Below are 20,390 nucleotides of genomic sequence, written 5' to 3' on the forward strand. Positions count from 1 at the left end.
TCGGGCGGTTTAGGGGTTAGGGTCAGAGAATAGTTTATTGAAAATGCCAGCTTTGGGAGCTGGAGATAAAGGTTTGAGTCCTTTTTTTCTGAGTTTGGGGTACTCTAAGAAGTGGTAAGTCTTCAATCTTTGGTTTACAAGACCAATGTTTTTATAAACTATTAGAGTATTTAGCAGTTGAGTATTTTGTTTTCTAGGGCGCTTGCGGCGGGGAGGAGAAATAGGGGGATAGTGAAGTAGGCGATTGAAGCGAGTTGGCCGATGATGATGAATGGGTGTTCGACGGGTTGGCTTCCTACTCATGTTAGGACGAGGAGGTCGGCGACTAGTACTCAGAATAGGAGCTGGGAGAGTGGTCGGAATGTTATTGCTCGTTGTTTTGATTTGTGCAGGAATGGGATTAGGAATAGGATCAGTACGGAGGCGGCCAGTGCTAATACGCCTCCTAGTTTATTTGGGATTGAACGTAGGATGGCGTAGGCGAATAGGAAGTATCATTCTGGCTTGATGTGTGGTGGGGTTACTAGTGGGTTTGCTGGGGTGAAGTTTTCTGGGTCTCCCAGGAGGTTAACCGCTCATGCTTCTTTCTTATGAGACGTTAGTAAACCAATTACATAGCCTTGTCAAGACTAAATCACAGGTAAAAATCCTGTACATCTCATGTGGCCAACCACTCCCAACTAGGATTCCAAGACGCCTCATCACCCATCATAGAAGAACTCGTTGAATTCCACGACCACGCCCTAATCGTTGCCCTAGCTATCTGCAGCCTAGTTCTCTACCTTTTAGCCCACATACTAACAGAAAAACTCTCGTCCAATGCTGTAGACGCCCAAGAAGTAGAGCTGATCTGGACAATCCTACCTGCTATCGTCCTGGTACTCCTCGCCCTCCCATCCCTACAAATCCTCTACATAATGGACGAAATCGACGAACCAGACCTCACCCTAAAAGCCATCGGCCACCAATGATACTGAAGCTACGAATACACAGACTTCAAAGACCTATCATTCGACTCCTACATAGTGCCCACCCCAGACTTACCCAACGGCCACTTCCGACTGCTAGAAGTTGACCACCGCGTAGTTATCCCAATAGAATCCCCCATCCGCGTGATCATTACTGCAGGAGACGTACTCCACTCCTGAGCAGTCCCAACGCTCGGAGTTAAAACAGATGCAATCCCAGGCCGACTAAACCAAACTTCATTCATTACCACCCGGCCTGGGATTTTTTACGGACAATGCTCAGAAATTTGCGGGGCTAATCACAGCTACATACCCATTGTAGTAGAATCAACCCCACTCCCACATTTCGAGGCCTGATCGTCCCTTCTATCATCATCCTAATCATTAAGAAGCTATGCAACAGCACTAGCCTTTTAAGCTAGCCAAAGAGGGACTTCCCCCTCCTTAATGATATGCCACAGCTTAACCCCGCACCATGATTTTCAATCATAATTATAACCTGATTAACCCTAGCACTCCTCATCCAACCAAAACTACTAGCCTTCACCACAACCAACCCCCCATCAAATAAGACCTCCCTCACTACCAAACCCACACCATGATCCTGACCATGAACCTAAGCTTCTTTGACCAATTTTCCAGCCCCAATCTATTTGGCATCCCCTTAATCCTACTATCCCTACTCTTCCCAGCCCTACTATTCCCGTCCCCAAACAACCGATGAATCAACAACCGCCTTTCTACTATCCAAACATGACTCCTTCACCTAATCACAAAACAACTAATAGTCCCACTCAACAAAAATGGCCACAAATGAGCCATAATATTTACATCCCTAATAATCATACTTCTTACAATCAACCTTCTAGGCCTCCTTCCATATACATTCACCCCAACCACCCAACTATCTATGAACATAGCCCTAGCCTTCCCACTATGGCTCGCCACACTACTAACAGGCATGTTTAACCATGTACGTGCCCCAGGGCCGGCTTAAAGTAGGCTCTATTGTCCCACTTTACTGCTAAATCCGCCTTCCAGAAGTGGTTTCACGCTTCTTTCCGTGTGCCCTATGAATAGGGAATGTAGCCCATTTCTTCCACTCCATAGGCTATACCTTGACCTGTCTTATTAGCGGGGTGCTATTGTGTCCACTGTTGTGCTCTCATTCGAGGTGGGCTGGCGACGGCGGTATGTAGGCTGTGTTGGCAAGGGGTGGTTGGGTTAATCGGGGATTATCGATTGTAGAACAGGCTCCTCTAGGTGGGTTTGGGGCACCGCCAAGTCCTTAGAGTTTTAAGCGTTTGTGCTCGTAGTTCTCTGGCGGATACTTCGGTAAAGTAAGTATCAAGATTTAGGGCCAGGCATAGTGGGGTATCTAATCCCAGTTTGGGCCCTGGCTTTCGTGGGTTTAAATCAGTCGTTAGTTCCTAAGATCATCTTAATGGTGTGTTTAGGTGCATCTTGGGCTTATGACAGCTCAGTTGCATTTTGATCTTAGTTAGCTAGGATAGGCATTTTACCACTCTTTACGCCGTGTCAATAGGACGGTTGATTTGGGTTTCTTGTATGACCGCGGTGGCTGGCACAAGATTTACCAACCCTTGAAGTTAGGCTGTTGCTATAACTAAGTCAAGTTTGCACTCATTGCTTAATGTTAATTACTGCTGAATACCCGTGGGGGCGTGGCTTAGCGAGGCGTCTTGGGCTACTACTTGGGTGTGCCTGATACCCGCTCCTCAAGGCCTGTATGGGGGTAGGTGGTCGAGGGCGTTTACACTGGGGCACGGATACTTGCATGTATATATTTAGCAAAAACCAACCGTAAGGTTAGGACTAAGTCTTTTGTCCGCAGGCATGTTTTATGCCATCTTGGCAACTTCAGTGCCATGCTTTGTGTTAAGCTATGTGGACGGGGGTGTGGTTAGCTGATAGTTGAGTGGTGAGTGAGAGTGAAGTATATGAAATTATTGCTTGTGTTTACTATTTTTAGTACTGGAGTTTCTCTAATAAGTTTAAGTTATTTTGTATGTGTTTGTGTGTATATATACATCGTTCCGATGATGTCATGGAAGGGATGATTAATGGAGTTTTAGAGGTAGTTTGCTGGGATTGGGCGATGAAGGTTTATGCTACATGGTGGTTAGCGAAAGTTTACTGGTTTAGTTTGTGAAGCGCAGGGGTTGCGCTTAATGATTTGTTGTTTTGTGCTATGTCCAACGAGCATTCATCCAATAGCCCCATTTAACCCGGAGGGTGGAGGTAACATTAACTGAATGTGGTCAAAGTGCATCAGTGTCAGGATGATTCCCCATATACGCCAACCGTCTCATCGAGGGACCCTTGAAATATAGGATAGGCCGTGAGGCAGGTGTGTCCAGGCTTAGATTGTGGGACCCCCGAGATCACTGGGAATAGCCACCTGTGAGGTAACCCCGGAAAAAATAAGAGGAACCAGAGGCGCCAAAAAGCTGGAACATGCCGCGATTACGCATTGAGAAGGTGAAAGTACTCACAGATGCCACTTTGAAGGGCAAGGAGGGGTGAGTGAACCCAATGGATGGCCCTGACCGAGGAACCAGAGGCGCAAAAATGTGAGGAGGGCGAGGGGTTTAGGGGGAACGTATGGGCCTGAAGCTAGTCATACCGGACATTATGTGCAACGGGTTGCTGATTTCACGTGAGGAGTACGATTAATAAATCCGTCTGATACGAACTGCATGAGATATGTGGTGGAGAGTTGTTGTTGGAGCATGTCCTGTGAGCATTCATTAAAATGGGGTCTTGTTATGCGCTTGAGTGGAGTTGTATTGGGTGTTGTGGGGTATGGTCCTAGAACATTCATGCCGGGTGGTTTGGTAGGAGTGTGTTTAAGGGTTTAATGGCCGTGTACATGTATGGGTTTAGCACCTGCTTATAAGATAGTCCGTATATAATGTATATTACTGGTACTATAGTATGTATGTATATGGGGTATATAAATTTATGCACGAATATGCATAACCAAATACCCCCGCCTCGGGGGGGGAGGGGGGGGGGGGGGGTTAAGCATAATGGCATAGATGGGGTAGAATTATTGGGGGCTTGCGGTTAGTTCCTGTAGTTGAGAACAATGGCGGCTTTTCGAGCCGCAGGCCTCGGGTAGTGTCCGGGCAGGAATAATGACTTATTTTATGTTTTTTTTAGGGATTTGCTTTGCGGTGGGTGTTTTGGGTGTGGCGTCGAATCCTTCGCCGTATTATGGGGTTGTTGGTTTGGTGTTAGCGTCTGTGGCGGGGTGCGGGTGGTTGCTGGGCCTTGGGGTTTCGTTCGTGGCTTTAGTGCTGTTTATGGTGTATTTGGGGGGTATGCTGGTGGTGTTTGTTTATTCAGTAGCTTTAGCAGCGGAGCCTTTCCCTGGGGCTTGGGGGGATTGACGGGTGATTGGATGTGCAGTAGCGTTTGTGGCAATTGTTTTTGGGGGGTTGGTGTTTGGGGGGTTTATGGGGGCTTGGAAGTTCGGGGTTTCTACTGTGAATAATGTTGGGGTGTTTGTTGTTCGGTCGGATTTTAGTGGAGTTTCCATGTTTTATTCACATGGGGCAGGGATGTTTTTAGTGGCGGGTTGGGGGCTGTTGTTGACTTTGTTTGTTGTATTGGAGCTTGTGCGGGGGTTGTCGCGGGGTGCTATTCGGGCGGTTTAGGGGTCAGGGTCAGAGAATAGTTTATTGAAAATGCCAGCTTTGGGAGCTGGAGATAAAGGTTTGAGTCCTTTTTTTCTGAGTTTGGGGTACTCTAAGAAGTGGTAAGTCTTCAATCTTTGGTTTACAAGACCAATGTTTTTATAAACTATTAGAGTATTTAGCAGTTGAGTATTTTGTTTTCTAGGGCGCTTGCGGCGGGGAGGAGAAATAGGAGGATAGTGAAGTAGGCGATTGAAGCGAGTTGGCCGATGATGATGAATGGGTGTTCGACGGGTTGGCTTCCTACTCATGTTAGGACGAGGAGGTCGGCGACTAGTACTCAGAATAGGAGCTGGGAGAGTGGTCGGAATGTTATTGCTCGTTGTTTTGATTTGTGCAGGAATGGGATTAGGAATAGGATCAGTACGGAGGCGGCCAGTGCTAATACGCCTCCTAGTTTATTTGGGATTGAACGTAGGATGGCGTAGGCGAATAGGAAGTATCATTCTGGCTTGATGTGTGGTGGGGTTACTAGTGGGTTTGCTGGGGTGAAGTTTTCTGGGTCTCCCAGGAGGTTAACCGCTCATGCTTCTTTCTTATGAGACGTTAGTAAACCAATTACATAGCCTTGTCAAGACTAAATCACAGGTAAAAATCCTGTACATCTCATGTGGCCAACCACTCCCAACTAGGATTCCAAGACGCCTCATCACCCATCATAGAAGAACTCGTTGAATTCCACGACCACGCCCTAATCGTTGCCCTAGCTATCTGCAGCCTAGTTCTCTACCTTTTAGCCCACATACTAACAGAAAAACTCTCGTCCAATGCTGTAGACGCCCAAGAAGTAGAGCTGATCTGGACAATCCTACCTGCTATCGTCCTGGTACTCCTCGCCCTCCCATCCCTACAAATCCTCTACATAATGGACGAAATCGACAAACCAGACCTCACCCTAAAAGCCATCGGCCACCAATGATACTGAAGCTACGAATACACAGACTTCAAAGACCTATCATTCGACTCCTACATAGTGCCCACCCCAGACTTACCCAACGGCCACTTCCGACTGCTAGAAGTTGACCACCGCGTAGTTATCCCAATAGAATCCCCCATCCACGTGATCATTACTGCAGGAGACGTACTCCACTCCTGAGCAGTCCCAACGCTCGGAGTTAAAACAGACGCAATCCCAGGCCGACTAAACCAAACTTCATTCATTACCACCCGGCCTGGGATTTTTTACGGACAATGCTCAGAAATTTGCGGGGCTAATCACAGCTACATACCCATTGTAGTAGAATCAACCCCACTCCCACATTTCGAGGCCTGATCGTCCCTTCTATCATCATCCTAATCATTAAGAAGCTATGCAACAGCACTAGCCTTTTAAGCTAGCCAAAGAGGGACTTCCCCCTCCTTAATGATATGCCACAGCTTAACCCCGCACCATGATTTTCAATCATAATTATAACCTGATTAACCCTAGCACTCCTCATCCAACCAAAACTACTAGCCTTCACCACAACCAACCCCCCATCAAATAAGACCTCCCTCACTACCAAACCCACACCATGATCCTGACCATGAACCTAAGCTTCTTTGACCAATTTTCCAGCCCCAATCTATTTGGCATCCCCTTAATCCTACTATCCCTACTCTTCCCAGCCCTACTATTCCCGTCCCCAAACAACCGATGAATCAACAACCGCCTTTCTACTATCCAAACATGACTCCTTCACCTAATCACAAAACAACTAATAGTCCCACTCAACAAAAATGGCCACAAATGAGCCATAATATTTACATCCCTAATAATCATACTTCTTACAATCAACCTTCTAGGCCTCCTTCCATATACATTCACCCCAACCACCCAACTATCTATGAACATAGCCCTAGCCTTCCCACTATGGCTCGCCACACTACTAACAGGCATGTTTAACCATGTACGTGCCCCAGGGCCGGCTTAAAGTAGGCTCTATTGTCCCACTTTACTGCTAAATCCGCCTTCCAGAAGTGGTTTCACGCTTCTTTCCGTGTGCCCTATGAATAGGGAATGTAGCCCATTTCTTCCACTCCATAGGCTATACCTTGACCTGTCTTATTAGCGGGGTGCTATTGTGTCCACTGTTGTGCTCTCATTCGAGGTGGGCTGGCGACGGCGGTATGTAGGCTGTGTTGGCAAGGGGTGGTTGGGTTAATCGGGGATTATCGATTGTAGAACAGGCTCCTCTAGGTGGGTTTGGGGCACCGCCAAGTCCTTAGAGTTTTAAGCGTTTGTGCTCGTAGTTCTCTGGCGGATACTTCGGTAAAGTAAGTATCAAGATTTAGGGCCAGGCATAGTGGGGTATCTAATCCCAGTTTGGGCCCTGGCTTTCGTGGGTTTAAATCAGTCGTTAGTTCCTAAGATCATCTTAATGGTGTGTTTAGGTGCATCTTGGGCTTATGACAGCTCAGTTGCATTTTGATCTTAGTTAGCTAGGATAGGCATTTTACCACTCTTTACGCCGTGTCAATAGGACGGTTGATTTGGGTTTCTTGTATGACCGCGGTGGCTGGCACAAGATTTACCAACCCTTGAAGTTAGGCTGTTGCTATAACTAAGTCAAGTTTGCACTCATTGCTTAATGTTAATTACTGCTGAATACCCGTGGGGGCGTGGCTTAGCGAGGCGTCTTGGGCTACTACTTGGGTGTGCCTGATACCCGCTCCTCAAGGCCTGTATGGGGGTAGGTGGTCGAGGGCGTTTACACTGGGGCACGGATACTTGCATGTATATATTTAGCAAAAACCAACCGTAAGGTTAGGACTAAGTCTTTTGTCCGCAGGCATGTTTTATGCCATCTTGGCAACTTCAGTGCCATGCTTTGTGTTAAGCTATGTGGACGGGGGTGTGGTTAGCTGATAGTTGAGTGGTGAGTGAGAGTGAAGTATATGAAATTATTGCTTGTGTTTACTATTTTTAGTACTGGAGTTTCTCTAATAAGTTTAAGTTATTTTGTATGTGTTTGTGTGTATATATACATCGTTCCGATGATGTCATGGAAGGGATGATTAATGGAGTTTTAGAGGTAGTTTGCTGGGATTGGGCGATGAAGGTTTATGCTACATGGTGGTTAGCGAAAGTTTACTGGTTTAGTTTGTGAAGCGCAGGGGTTGCGCTTAATGATTTGTTGTTTTGTGCTATGTCCAACGAGCATTCATCCAATAGCCCCATTTAACCCGGAGGGTGGAGGTAACATTAACTGAATGTGGTCAAAGTGCATCAGTGTCAGGATGATTCCCCATATACGCCAACCGTCTCATCGAGGGACCCTTGAAATATAGGATAGGCCGTGAGGCAGGTGTGTCCAGGCTTAGATTGTGGGACCCCCGAGATCACTGGGAATAGCCACCTGTGAGGTAACCCCGGAAAAAATAAGAGGAACCAGAGGCGCCAAAAAGCTGGAACATGCCGCGATTACGCATTGAGAAGGTGAAAGTACTCACAGATGCCACTTTGAAGGGCAAGGAGGGGTGAGTGAACCCAATGGATGGCCCTGACCGAGGAACCAGAGGCGCAAAAATGTGAGGAGGGCGAGGGGTTTAGGGGGAACGTATGGGCCTGAAGCTAGTCATACCGGACATTATGTGCAACGGGTTGCTGATTTCACGTGAGGAGTACGATTAATAAATCCGTCTGATACGAACTGCATGAGATATGTGGTGGAGAGTTGTTGTTGGAGCATGTCCTGTGAGCATTCATTAAAATGGGGTCTTGTTATGCGCTTGAGTGGAGTTGTATTGGGTGTTGTGGGGTATGGTCCTAGAACATTCATGCCGGGTGGTTTGGTAGGAGTGTGTTTAAGGGTTTAATGGCCGTGTACATGTATGGGTTTAGCACCTGCTTATAAGATAGTCCATATATAATGTATATTACTGGTACTATAGTATGTATGTATATGGGGTATATAAATTTATGCACGAATATGCATAACCAAATACCCCCGCCTCGGGGGGGGAGGGGGGGGGGGGGGGTTAAGCATAATGGCATAGATGGGGTAGAATTATTGGGGGCTTGCGGTTAGTTCCTGTAGTTGAGAACAATGGCGGCTTTTCGAGCCGCAGGCCTCGGGTAGTGTCCGGGCAGGAATAATGACTTATTTTATGTTTTTTTTAGGGATTTGCTTTGCGGTGGGTGTTTTGGGTGTGGCGTCGAATCCTTCGCCGTATTATGGGGTTGTTGGTTTGGTGTTAGCGTCTGTGGCGGGGTGCGGGTGGTTGCTGGGCCTTGGGGTTTCGTTCGTGGCTTTAGTGCTGTTTATGGTGTATTTGGGGGGTATGCTGGTGGTGTTTGTTTATTCAGTAGCTTTAGCAGCGGAGCCTTTCCCTGGGGCTTGGGGGGATTGACGGGTGATTGGATGTGCAGTAGCGTTTGTGGCAATTGTTTTTGGGGGGTTGGTGTTTGGGGGGTTTATGGGGGCTTGGAAGTTCGGGGTTTCTACTGTGAATAATGTTGGGGTGTTTGTTGTTCGGTCGGATTTTAGTGGAGTTTCCATGTTTTATTCACATGGGGCAGGGATGTTTTTAGTGGCGGGTTGGGGGCTGTTGTTGACTTTGTTTGTTGTATTGGAGCTTGTGCGGGGGTTGTCGCGGGGTGCTATTCGGGCGGTTTAGGGGTTAGGGTCAGAGAATAGTTTATTGAAAATGCCAGCTTTGGGAGCTGGAGATAAAGGTTTGAGTCCTTTTTTTCTGAGTTTGGGGTACTCTAAGAAGTGGTAAGTCTTCAATCTTTGGTTTACAAGACCAATGTTTTTATAAACTATTAGAGTATTTAGCAGTTGAGTATTTTGTTTTCTAGGGCGCTTGCGGCGGGGAGGAGAAATAGGGGGATAGTGAAGTAGGCGATTGAAGCGAGTTGGCCGATGATGATGAATGGGTGTTCGACGGGTTGGCTTCCTACTCATGTTAGGACGAGGAGGTCGGCGACTAGTACTCAGAATAGGAGCTGGGAGAGTGGTCGGAATGTTATTGCTCGTTGTTTTGATTTGTGCAGGAATGGGATTAGGAATAGGATCAGTACGGAGGCGGCCAGTGCTAATACGCCTCCTAGTTTATTTGGGATTGAACGTAGGATGGCGTAGGCGAATAGGAAGTATCATTCTGGCTTGATGTGTGGTGGGGTTACTAGTGGGTTTGCTGGGGTGAAGTTTTCTGGGTCTCCCAGGAGGTTAACCGCTCATGCTTCTTTCTTATGAGACGTTAGTAAACCAATTACATAGCCTTGTCAAGACTAAATCACAGGTAAAAATCCTGTACATCTCATGTGGCCAACCACTCCCAACTAGGATTCCAAGACGCCTCATCACCCATCATAGAAGAACTCGTTGAATTCCACGACCACGCCCTAATCGTTGCCCTAGCTATCTGCAGCCTAGTTCTCTACCTTTTAGCCCACATACTAACAGAAAAACTCTCGTCCAATGCTGTAGACGCCCAAGAAGTAGAGCTGATCTGGACAATCCTACCTGCTATCGTCCTGGTACTCCTCGCCCTCCCATCCCTACAAATCCTCTACATAATGGACGAAATCGACGAACCAGACCTCACCCTAAAAGCCATCGGCCACCAATGATACTGAAGCTACGAATACACAGACTTCAAAGACCTATCATTCGACTCCTACATAGTGCCCACCCCAGACTTACCCAACGGCCACTTCCGACTGCTAGAAGTTGACCACCGCGTAGTTATCCCAATAGAATCCCCCATCCGCGTGATCATTACTGCAGGAGACGTACTCCACTCCTGAGCAGTCCCAACGCTCGGAGTTAAAACAGACGCAATCCCAGGCCGACTAAACCAAACTTCATTCATTACCACCCGGCCTGGGATTTTTTACGGACAATGCTCAGAAATTTGCGGGGCTAATCACAGCTACATACCCATTGTAGTAGAATCAACCCCACTCCCACATTTCGAGGCCTGATCGTCCCTTCTATCATCATCCTAATCATTAAGAAGCTATGCAACAGCACTAGCCTTTTAAGCTAGCCAAAGAGGGACTTCCCCCTCCTTAATGATATGCCACAGCTTAACCCCGCACCATGATTTTCAATCATAATTATAACCTGATTAACCCTAGCACTCCTCATCCAACCAAAACTACTAGCCTTCACCACAACCAACCCCCCATCAAATAAGACCTCCCTCACTACCAAACCCACACCATGATCCTGACCATGAACCTAAGCTTCTTTGACCAATTTTCCAGCCCCAATCTATTTGGCATCCCCTTAATCCTACTATCCCTACTCTTCCCAGCCCTACTATTCCCGTCCCCAAACAACCGATGAATCAACAACCGCCTTTCTACTATCCAAACATGACTCCTTCACCTAATCACAAAACAACTAATAGTCCCACTCAACAAAAATGGCCACAAATGAGCCATAATATTTACATCCCTAATAATCATACTTCTTACAATCAACCTTCTAGGCCTCCTTCCATATACATTCACCCCAACCACCCAACTATCTATGAACATAGCCCTAGCCTTCCCACTATGGCTCGCCACACTACTAACAGTCATGTTTAACCATGTACGTGCCCCAGGGCCGGCTTAAAGTAGGCTCTATTGTCCCACTTTACTGCTAAATCCGCCTTCCAGAAGTGGTTTCACGCTTCTTTCCGTGTGCCCTATGAATAGGGAATGTAGCCCATTTCTTCCACTCCATAGGCTATACCTTGACCTGTCTTATTAGCGGGGTGCTATTGTGTCCACTGTTGTGCTCTCATTCGAGGTGGGCTGGCGACGGCGGTATGTAGGCTGTGTTGGCAAGGGGTGGTTGGGTTAATCGGGGATTATCGATTGTAGAACAGGCTCCTCTAGGTGGGTTTGGGGCACCGCCAAGTCCTTAGAGTTTTAAGCGTTTGTGCTCGTAGTTCTCTGGCGGATACTTCGGTAAAGTAAGTATCAAGATTTAGGGCCAGGCATAGTGGGGTATCTAATCCCAGTTTGGGCCCTGGCTTTCGTGGGTTTAAATCAGTCGTTAGTTCCTAAGATCATCTTAATGGTGTGTTTAGGTGCATCTTGGGCTTATGACAGCTCAGTTGCATTTTGATCTTAGTTAGCTAGGATAGGCATTTTACCACTCTTTACGCCGTGTCAATAGGACGGTTGATTTGGGTTTCTTGTATGACCGCGGTGGCTGGCACAAGATTTACCAACCCTTGAAGTTAGGCTGTTGCTATAACTAAGTCAAGTTTGCACTCATTGCTTAATGTTAATTACTGCTGAATACCCGTGGGGGCGTGGCTTAGCGAGGCGTCTTGGGCTACTACTTGGGTGTGCCTGATACCCGCTCCTCAAGGCCTGTATGGGGGTAGGTGGTCGAGGGCGTTTACACTGGGGCGCGGATACTTGCATGTATATATTTAGCAAAAACCAACCGTAAGGTTAGGACTAAGTCTTTTGTCCGCAGGCATGTTTTATGCCATCTTGGCAACTTCAGTGCCATGCTTTGTGTTAAGCTATGTGGACGGGGGTGTGGTTAGCTGATAGTTGAGTGGTGAGTGAGAGTGAAGTATATGAAATTATTGCTTGTGTTTACTATTTTTAGTACTGGAGTTTCTCTAAGTCCTAGGACTAGGAGGAAATGGTGTTTCATAGTGTGTAGGCGTCGGGATAGTCCGAGTATCGTCGGGGTATTCCTGCTAGGCCTAGGAAGTGCTGGGGGAAGAACGTTAGGTTTACTCCTGTAAATATTACCCCGAAGTGGGCTTTTGCTCATGTTTGGTGTAGGGTAAACCCAGTGAGTAGTGGGAATCAGTGAGTAAATCCTGCTAGAATGGCAAAGACGGCGCCTATGGATAGGACGTAGTGGAAGTGGGCAACTACGTAGTACGTGTCGTGCAGGGCGATGTCTAGGGAAGAGTTTGCAAGAACGATTCCTGTTAATCCTCCGATGGTAAATAGGAAGATAAATCCTAGAGCTCATAGTATTGGGGGGGGTCTCATTTGATTGTTCCTCCGTGCAGGGTGGCTAGTCAGCTAAATACTTTGATTCCGGTAGGGATGGCAATGATTATAGTGGCTGATGTAAAGTAGGCTCGGGTATCAACGTCTATTCCTACTGTAAACATGTGGTGAGCTCAGACGATGAATCCTAGGAAGCCGATGGATAGTATGGCTCAGACTATTCCCATGTAGCCGAAGGGCTCCTTTTTGCCTGAGTAGTATGTGACTACGTGTGAGATGATTCCGAACCCCGGTAGGATCAGAATATAGACTTCTGGGTGTCCGAAGAATCAGAATAGGTGTTGGTACAGGATTGGGTCTCCTCCTCCAGCGGGGTCGAAGAATGTGGTGTTTAGGTTTCGATCAGTTAGTAATATTGTAATACCGGCGGCGAGTACGGGGAGTGATAGAAGGAGTAGGATGGCGGTAATTAGTACGGATCAGACAAATAGTGGGGTTTGGTATTGTGAGAGTGCGGGGGGTTTTATGTTGATGGCTGTGGTGATAAAGTTGATGGCCCCAAGGATGGAGGAGATACCGGCTAAGTGGAGTGAGAAGATAGCCAGGTCTACTGAAGCTCCGGCGTGGGCAAGGTCACCTGCTAGGGGAGGGTAGACAGTTCAGCCTGTGCCGGCGCCAGCTTCTACAGTGGATGAGGCTAGTAGGAGGAGGAATGATGGGGGGAGGAGTCAAAAGCTTATGTTGTTTATTCGCGGGAATGCTATGTCGGGGGCACCGATTATGAGGGGGACTAATCAGTTGCCGAATCCTCCGATCATGATGGGTATGACTATAAAGAAGCTTATTACAAAGGCGTGAGCGGTAACGATTACATTGTAAATTTGGTCGTCGCCTAGGAGAGTTCCTGGTTGTCCTAGTTCTGCGCGGATTAATAGGCTGAGTGCGGTGCCGACTATTCCTGCTCATGCCCCGAAGATGAGGTACAGGGTGCCAATATCCTTATGGTTAGTGGAAAATAGTCATCGGTTGATGAAGGTGACGGGTAAGATGGCTGAGTGTTGAAGCGTTAGGCTGTAGTCCTTTTTACAGAGGTTTAATTCCTCTTCTTATCGGCTCTGTAGTGAAATTCATGTTGAGTTGCAAGCTCATCGATGCGCACTAGGGTGCGTCAGGGTCTTTGTAGGCAGAAGCCAATTGGTTTAGGCATTTAGCTGTTAACTAGAGTTTTGTGGGATCGAAGCCCATCTGTCTAGGGAGGCTTTAGCTTAATTAAAGCGTCTGACTTGCATTCAGAAGATACAGGTTAATATTCTGTAAGTCTTAATGTGCAGAAACTAAGAGGGTTTAACTCTTATTTAAGGCTTTGAAGGCCTTCGGTTTGGGGTGTTATCCTAAGTTTCTAGACAATGGCATGTATTATTGGGGACAGGGGAAGTAAGAGGATTGATAGTGAGGCAAGGACCGCAGTAGGTGTGCTTGGGGCTTTGCTAGTGTATCATTGTTTTATGTGGTTAGAGGAGTTGGGGGGAAGGGTAATTGTTGAGTGGTATGCGAGGCGTAGGTAGAAGAAGAGGCTGAGCAGTGATAGCATGGCAATTGCCATGGCTGCTGGTGTTATTTCCTGTTTAGTTAGTTCTTGGATGATAAGTCACTTTGGTATAAAGCCTGTTAATGGGGGGAGGCCTGCTAGGGATAAAAGTACTAGTATTAGGGTGGCGTTTAGCACTGGGGTTTTTGTTCATGAGGTTGTGATCATGGATAGGTTAAGGGCTTTGATTTTGTTAAGGGCTAGGAATACGGCTGATGTTATGATTGTGTATAGGTAGAAGGTAAGTAAGGCCAATTTGGGGCTGTAAACTAGGATGATGGCGATTCAGCCTAAGTGGGAGATGGATGAGAAGGCTAGGATTTTGCGTGTTTGTGTTTGGTTCAGTCCTATTCAGCCTCCTAGTGCTGTTGAGGCTAGGGCCATGGCGGTGAGTAGAGCTGGGTCGAGGGATTTGGATGTTAGTAGGAGCAGGGTTAGTGGGGGGAATTTTATGAGGGTCGAGAGTAGCAGGGCTGTTATTAGTGGCGATCCTTGTAGTACTTCTGGGAATCAGAAGTGAAATGGCACTAGGCCCAGTTTAATAGCGATTGCTGCTGTCAGTAGTAGACAGGAGGTTGGGTGGTTTATTTGTGTGATGTCTCATTGGCCGGTGACTCAGGCATTGGTTATGCTAGAGAATAGGACCAGGGCGGAAGCAGCTGCTTGGGTTAGGAAGTATTTCGTTGCGGCTTCTACTGCTCGTGGGTGGTGGGATTTGGCAATTAGGGGAATGATGGCTAGTGCGTTGATCTCCAGTCCTGTCCAGGCCAGAACTCAGTGGTTGCTGGAAATTGTGATTGTGGTGCCCAAGATGAGGCTGAAGGTTATGATTGGGGTCGCGTAAGGGTTCATTAGTAGAGGAGGGGGTTAAACCATCATTTTCGGGGTATGGGCCCGATAGCTTGATTAGCTGACTCTACTAGAAAATAATATAAGGGAAGTATGGAGAATTTTGATTTCTCTTGTGTGGGTTCAATTCCTACTTTTCTAAGGTCAACAGGAAATGAGAGGGCTGTTATACCTCTATGTTCACTTTATCATAGTGACCCTTTGTAGTTCAGGCACATTTCCTTATGTAAGGAGGTAGGCCTGCATAGCAGATAGGTATGCTGATGTGTCAGAGGCACAGAGCTAGTGTGAGGGGTAGGAAGTTTTTTCATAGTAGGTGCATTAGTTGGTCATATCGGAATCGTGGGTATGAAGCTCGGACCCATAAGAAACCAGAAGATAGTAGGAGGACTTTTGTGGCTAGGATGACGGGGAATAGTTCTGTGGGTGGCCCTAGGGCGCTTGGGTTTAGGAATATGATGGCTGTAAGTGTATTTATTAGCATAATGTTCGCATATTCAGCTAGGAAGAATAAGGCGAAGGGTCCTGCGGCGTATTCAACGTTAAACCCTGAGACTAGCTCAGATTCACCCTCTGTGAGGTCAAAAGGAGCTCGGTTTGTCTCTGCTAGGGTGGATACGTATCATATTATTGCTAGGGGTCATGAGGAGAAAATGAAGTATAGAGGCTCCTGTGCGACGGCAAAGGAGCTGAGTGTGTAGCTTCCGCTTAGTATGATTATTGATAGCAGGATTATGGCCAGTGTCACTTCGTATGAAATGGTCTGTGCTACTGCCCGTAGGGCTCCGATTAGTGCGTATTTTGAGTTCGAGGCTCAGCCTGATCATAGGACTGAGTAGACGGCTAGGCTTGACATGGCTATTAGGAAGAGAACTCCGAGGTTTAGATCTGCTAGGGGAAATGGGAGTGGTAGTGGTGCTCAAGTGGTGAGGGCTAGGACAAGGGCTAGTATTGGTATCAGAATGAATAGAAGTGGGGAAGAGGTAGAGGGTCGGATGGGCTCTTTGGTAAATAGTTTCAGTCCGTCCGCAAATGGTTGAAGTAGGCCAAAAGGCCCGACAACGTTAGGGCCTTTGCGGGATTGTATGTAGCTTAGGATTTTCCGTTCTACTAGGGTTAGGAAGGCTACGGCAATCAGGATTGGGATGATGTATAGGAGGGATATAATGAGGCAGCTTAGTGTTGTTATTTGAATCATGGGTGAAGCTAGGGAGAGGATTTGAACCTCTGGGGAAAGGGCTTAAGCCTTCTGCACTTGCCGGGCTCTGCCACTCTAGCTGGTCCTTTTCTAGGATTGAAAGTGGTGGGGGAAGGCCCTCTTCACGGTTTAGTTGGTTTCACTGCTTAGAGGGGGGGGGCGTGCTTGTGGTATTGGCCCCACTTTCCCGGTCCTTTCGTACTGGGGAGAGTGTGTCATAGATAGAAACCGACCTGGATTGCTCCGGTCTGAACTCAGATCACGTAGGACTGTTAATCGTTGAACAAACGAACCCTTAATAGCGGCTGCACCATTAGGATGTCCTGATCCAACATCGAGGTCGTAAACCCCCCTGTCGATATGGGCTCTTGAGGGGGATTGCGCTGTTATCCCTGGGGTAGCTTGGTCCATTAATCAATTATATTGGGTCTGGTCACTGTTAGCACTTTGAGGGGTAGCTCTAGGTAAAGAGGTATGGTCTTGTTTTTGGAGGATTTGTTCTCCTCCAAGGTCGCCCCAACCGAAAAATATCGACCAGGCTCTGCGATGGTAGTGGCCCCAGTGGGGTTGATTGAGGATTCGCGGTGGTCGTTGATTTTTAAGTTCCACAGGGTCTTCTCGTCTTATGTTCACATCCCCGCTTTTGCACGGGGAGATCAATTTCACTGATTATCTGTGAGAGACAGTTAAGACCTCGTTTAGCCATTCATACAAGTCTCGATTTATGGGACAATTGATTGCGCTACCTTTGCACGGTTAGGATACCGCGGCCGTTAAACCTAAGTCACCGGGCAGGCATCACCTTCAATACTTGTTTAATTTGCTGAAGGCTATGTTTTTGGTAAACAGTCGGGCCTTATTAATTTGCCGAGTTCCTTTCACAGATTTTAATCGCTCTTATAGGCGCTCCTGAGTCGGGTTAACAGGGTTAGTTAATACGTGGTCTTGTAGGGGTTTTTGTATCTGTCTAGGTCTGTTAATAATGTTTCTATGTAAGCTTGCGCCGTTAGAGGGGTGTGGCCCTGAGTTACTTATTTTAGCATTAATTCTCCTATATTCATAGGTTGACCTGTTTGTGATAAGGGAATCATCTTATTTTGGTATTTTTAGGTGGTGGAGCTTTGACGCACTCTTTTTTGATGGCTGCTTTAGGGCCCACGGTAGTATCAGTAGTAAGAATTATCCGCTAGTCGAGGTTGTGTCCTTTTTTAATGGAGCTGTCCCTCCATTAAATAGCTCTTAATCATCTCATTAGGGTTCAGGATGTCCGGTAGGGAGGATTAAGGGGGAACTTAGATTCGTTTCACAGGTAACCAGCTATCACCCAGCTCGGTTGGCTTTTCACCTCTACTGACAAGTCATCCCACTCTTTTGCAACAGAGACGGGTTCGCTCTCTTTAACTGCTTGAAAGTAGCTCGCTTGGGTTTCGGGGGGGCAAACTTTAGTTCACTTTGCTTGGTTGTTCTCGCTAAACCATGATGCAAAAGGTACAAGGGTTGATCTTTGCTGTCTGTCGCTTTGATTGTTTCACTGCTATTTCATCTTTCCCTTACGGTACTGGGGTCTCTATCGCGTCTAAGTGTCTTTTCTATCGCCTATACTAAGACTGTAAAATGCTTTAGTTTAATTAGTTTAGTAAATTCTTTAGTTTTGGTGTACTATTTGTGTGGTTGAGCTAGAGGGGGGGCTTCAAGACGATCCGGTCTAGTAGATATCTTTCAGGTGTAAGCTGAGTGCTTTGGTGTTATAGCTACGTCTTGATATTCTAAGTACACCTTCCGGTACACTTACCTTGTTACGACTTACCTCATCTTCAGCGTATTTATGGTATTAGTTATGTGGGATGTGGCTTTTGAGGAGGGTGACGGGCGGTATGTACGTGCCCCAGGGCCGGCTTAAAGTAGGCTCTATTGTCCCACTTTACTGCTAAATCCGCCTTCCAGAAGTGGTTTCACGCTTCTTTCCGTGTGCCCTATGAATAGGGAATGTAGCCCATTTCTTCCACTCCATAGGCTATACCTTGACCTGTCTTATTAGCGGGGTGCTATTGTGTCCACTGTTGTGCTCTCATTCGAGGTGGGCTGGCGACGGCGGTATGTAGGCTGTGTTGGCAAGGGGTGGTTGGGTTAATCGGGGATTATCGATTGTAGAACAGGCTCCTCTAGGTGGGTTTGGGGCACCGCCAAGTCCTTAGAGTTTTAAGCGTTTGTGCTCGTAGTTCTCTGGCGGATACTTCGGTAAAGTAAGTATCAAGATTTAGGGCCAGGCATAGTGGGGTATCTAATCCCAGTTTGGGCCCTGGCTTTCGTGGGTTTAAATCAGTCGTTAGTTCCTAAGATCATCTTAATGGTGTGTTTAGGTGCATCTTGGGCTTATGACAGCTCAGTTGCATTTTGATCTTAGTTAGCTAGGATAGGCATTTTACCACTCTTTACGCCGTGTCAATAGGACGGTTGATTTGGGTTTCTTGTATGACCGCGGTGGCTGGCACAAGATTTACCAACCCTTGAAGTTAGGCTGTTGCTATAACTAAGTCAAGTTTGCACTCATTGCTTAATGTTAATTACTGCTGAATACCCGTGGGGGCGTGGCTTAGCGAGGCGTCTTGGGCTACTACTTGGGTGTGCCTGATACCCGCTCCTCAAGGCCTGTATGGGGGTAGGTGGTCGAGGGCGTTTACACTGGGGCGCGGATACTTGCATGTATATATTTAGCAAAAACCAACCGTAAGGTTAGGACTAAGTCTTTTGTCCGCAGGCATGTTTTATGCCATCTTGGCAACTTCAGTGCCATGCTTTGTGTTAAGCTATGTGGACGGGGGTGTGGTTAGCTGATAGTTGAGTGGTGAGTGAGAGTGAAGTATATGAAATTATTGCTTGTGTTTACTATTTTTAGTACTGGAGTTTCTCTAAGTCCTAGGACTAGGAGGAAATGGTGTTTCATAGTGTGTAGGCGTCGGGATAGTCCGAGTATCGTCGGGGTATTCCTGCTAGGCCTAGGAAGTGCTGGGGGAAGAACGTTAGGTTTACTCCTGTAAATATTACCCCGAAGTGGGCTTTTGCTCATGTTTGGTGTAGGGTAAACCCAGTGAGTAGTGGGAATCAGTGAGTAAATCCTGCTAGAATGGCAAAGACGGCGCCTATGGATAGGACGTAGTGGAAGTGGACACTATTTGTCTGATCCGTACTAATTACCGCCATCCTACTCCTTCTATCACTCCCCGTACTCGCCGCCGGTATTACAATATTACTAACTGATCGAAACCTAAACACCACATTCTTCGACCCCGCTGGAGGAGGAGACCCAATCCTGTACCAACACCTATTCTGATTCTTCGGACACCCAGAAGTCTATATTCTGATCCTACCGGGGTTCGGAATCATCTCACACGTAGTCACATACTACTCAGGCAAAAAGGAGCCCTTCGGCTACATGGGAATAGTCTGAGCCATACTATCCATCGGCTTCCTAGGATTCATCGTCTGAGCTCACCACATGTTTACAGTAGGAATAGACGTTGATACCCAAGCCTACTTTACATCAGCCACTATAATCATTGCCATCCCTACCGGAATCAAAGTATTTAGCTGACTAGCCACCCTGCACGGAGGAACAATCAAATGAGACCCCCCCAATACTATGAGCTCTAGGATTTATCTTCCTATTTACCATCGGAGGATTAACAGGAATCGTTCTTGCAAACTCTTCCCTAGACATCGCCCTGCACGACACGTACTACGTAGTTGCCCACTTCCACTACGTCCTATCCATAGGCGCCGTCTTTGCCATTCTAGCAGGATTTACTCACTGATTCCCACTACTCACTGGGTTTACCCTACACCAAACATGAGCAAAAGCCCACTTCGGGGTAATATTTACAGGAGTAAACCTAACGTTCTTCCCCCAGCACTTCCTAGGCCTAGCAGGAATACCCCGACGATACTCGGACTATCCCGACGCCTACACACTATGAAACACCATTTCCTCCATCGGCTCCCTAATCTCAATAGTAGCCGTAATCATACTAATATTCATCATCTGAGAAGCCTTTCCGGCCAAACGAAAAGTCCTACAACCAGAACTAACTACCACAAACGTTGAATGAATCCACGGCTGCCCTCCCCCATGCCATACTTTCGAGGAACCGGCCTTCGTCCA

General features: G+C 47.1%; 1 long non-coding RNA gene across 1 annotated transcript in view; it reads right to left on the reverse strand.

Annotated features, from left to right (window-relative positions):
• LOC310881041 overlaps window positions 1-19,625 on the reverse strand; it is a 44,797-nt gene extending 25,172 nt beyond the window's left edge. Inside the window, exon 1 of the long non-coding RNA XR_014572078.1 lies at window positions 17,301-19,625. This is a non-coding gene — a long non-coding RNA (uncharacterized lncRNA). The remainder of the gene's footprint in view (window positions 1-17,300) is intronic.
• Between the last annotated feature and the right edge of the window lie 765 nt (window positions 19,626-20,390).

This window comes from Anser anser (genome assembly GCF_964211835.1).
Source record: "Anser anser genome assembly, chromosome: 13".
Lineage (NCBI taxonomy): Eukaryota > Metazoa > Chordata > Aves > Anseriformes > Anatidae > Anser > Anser anser.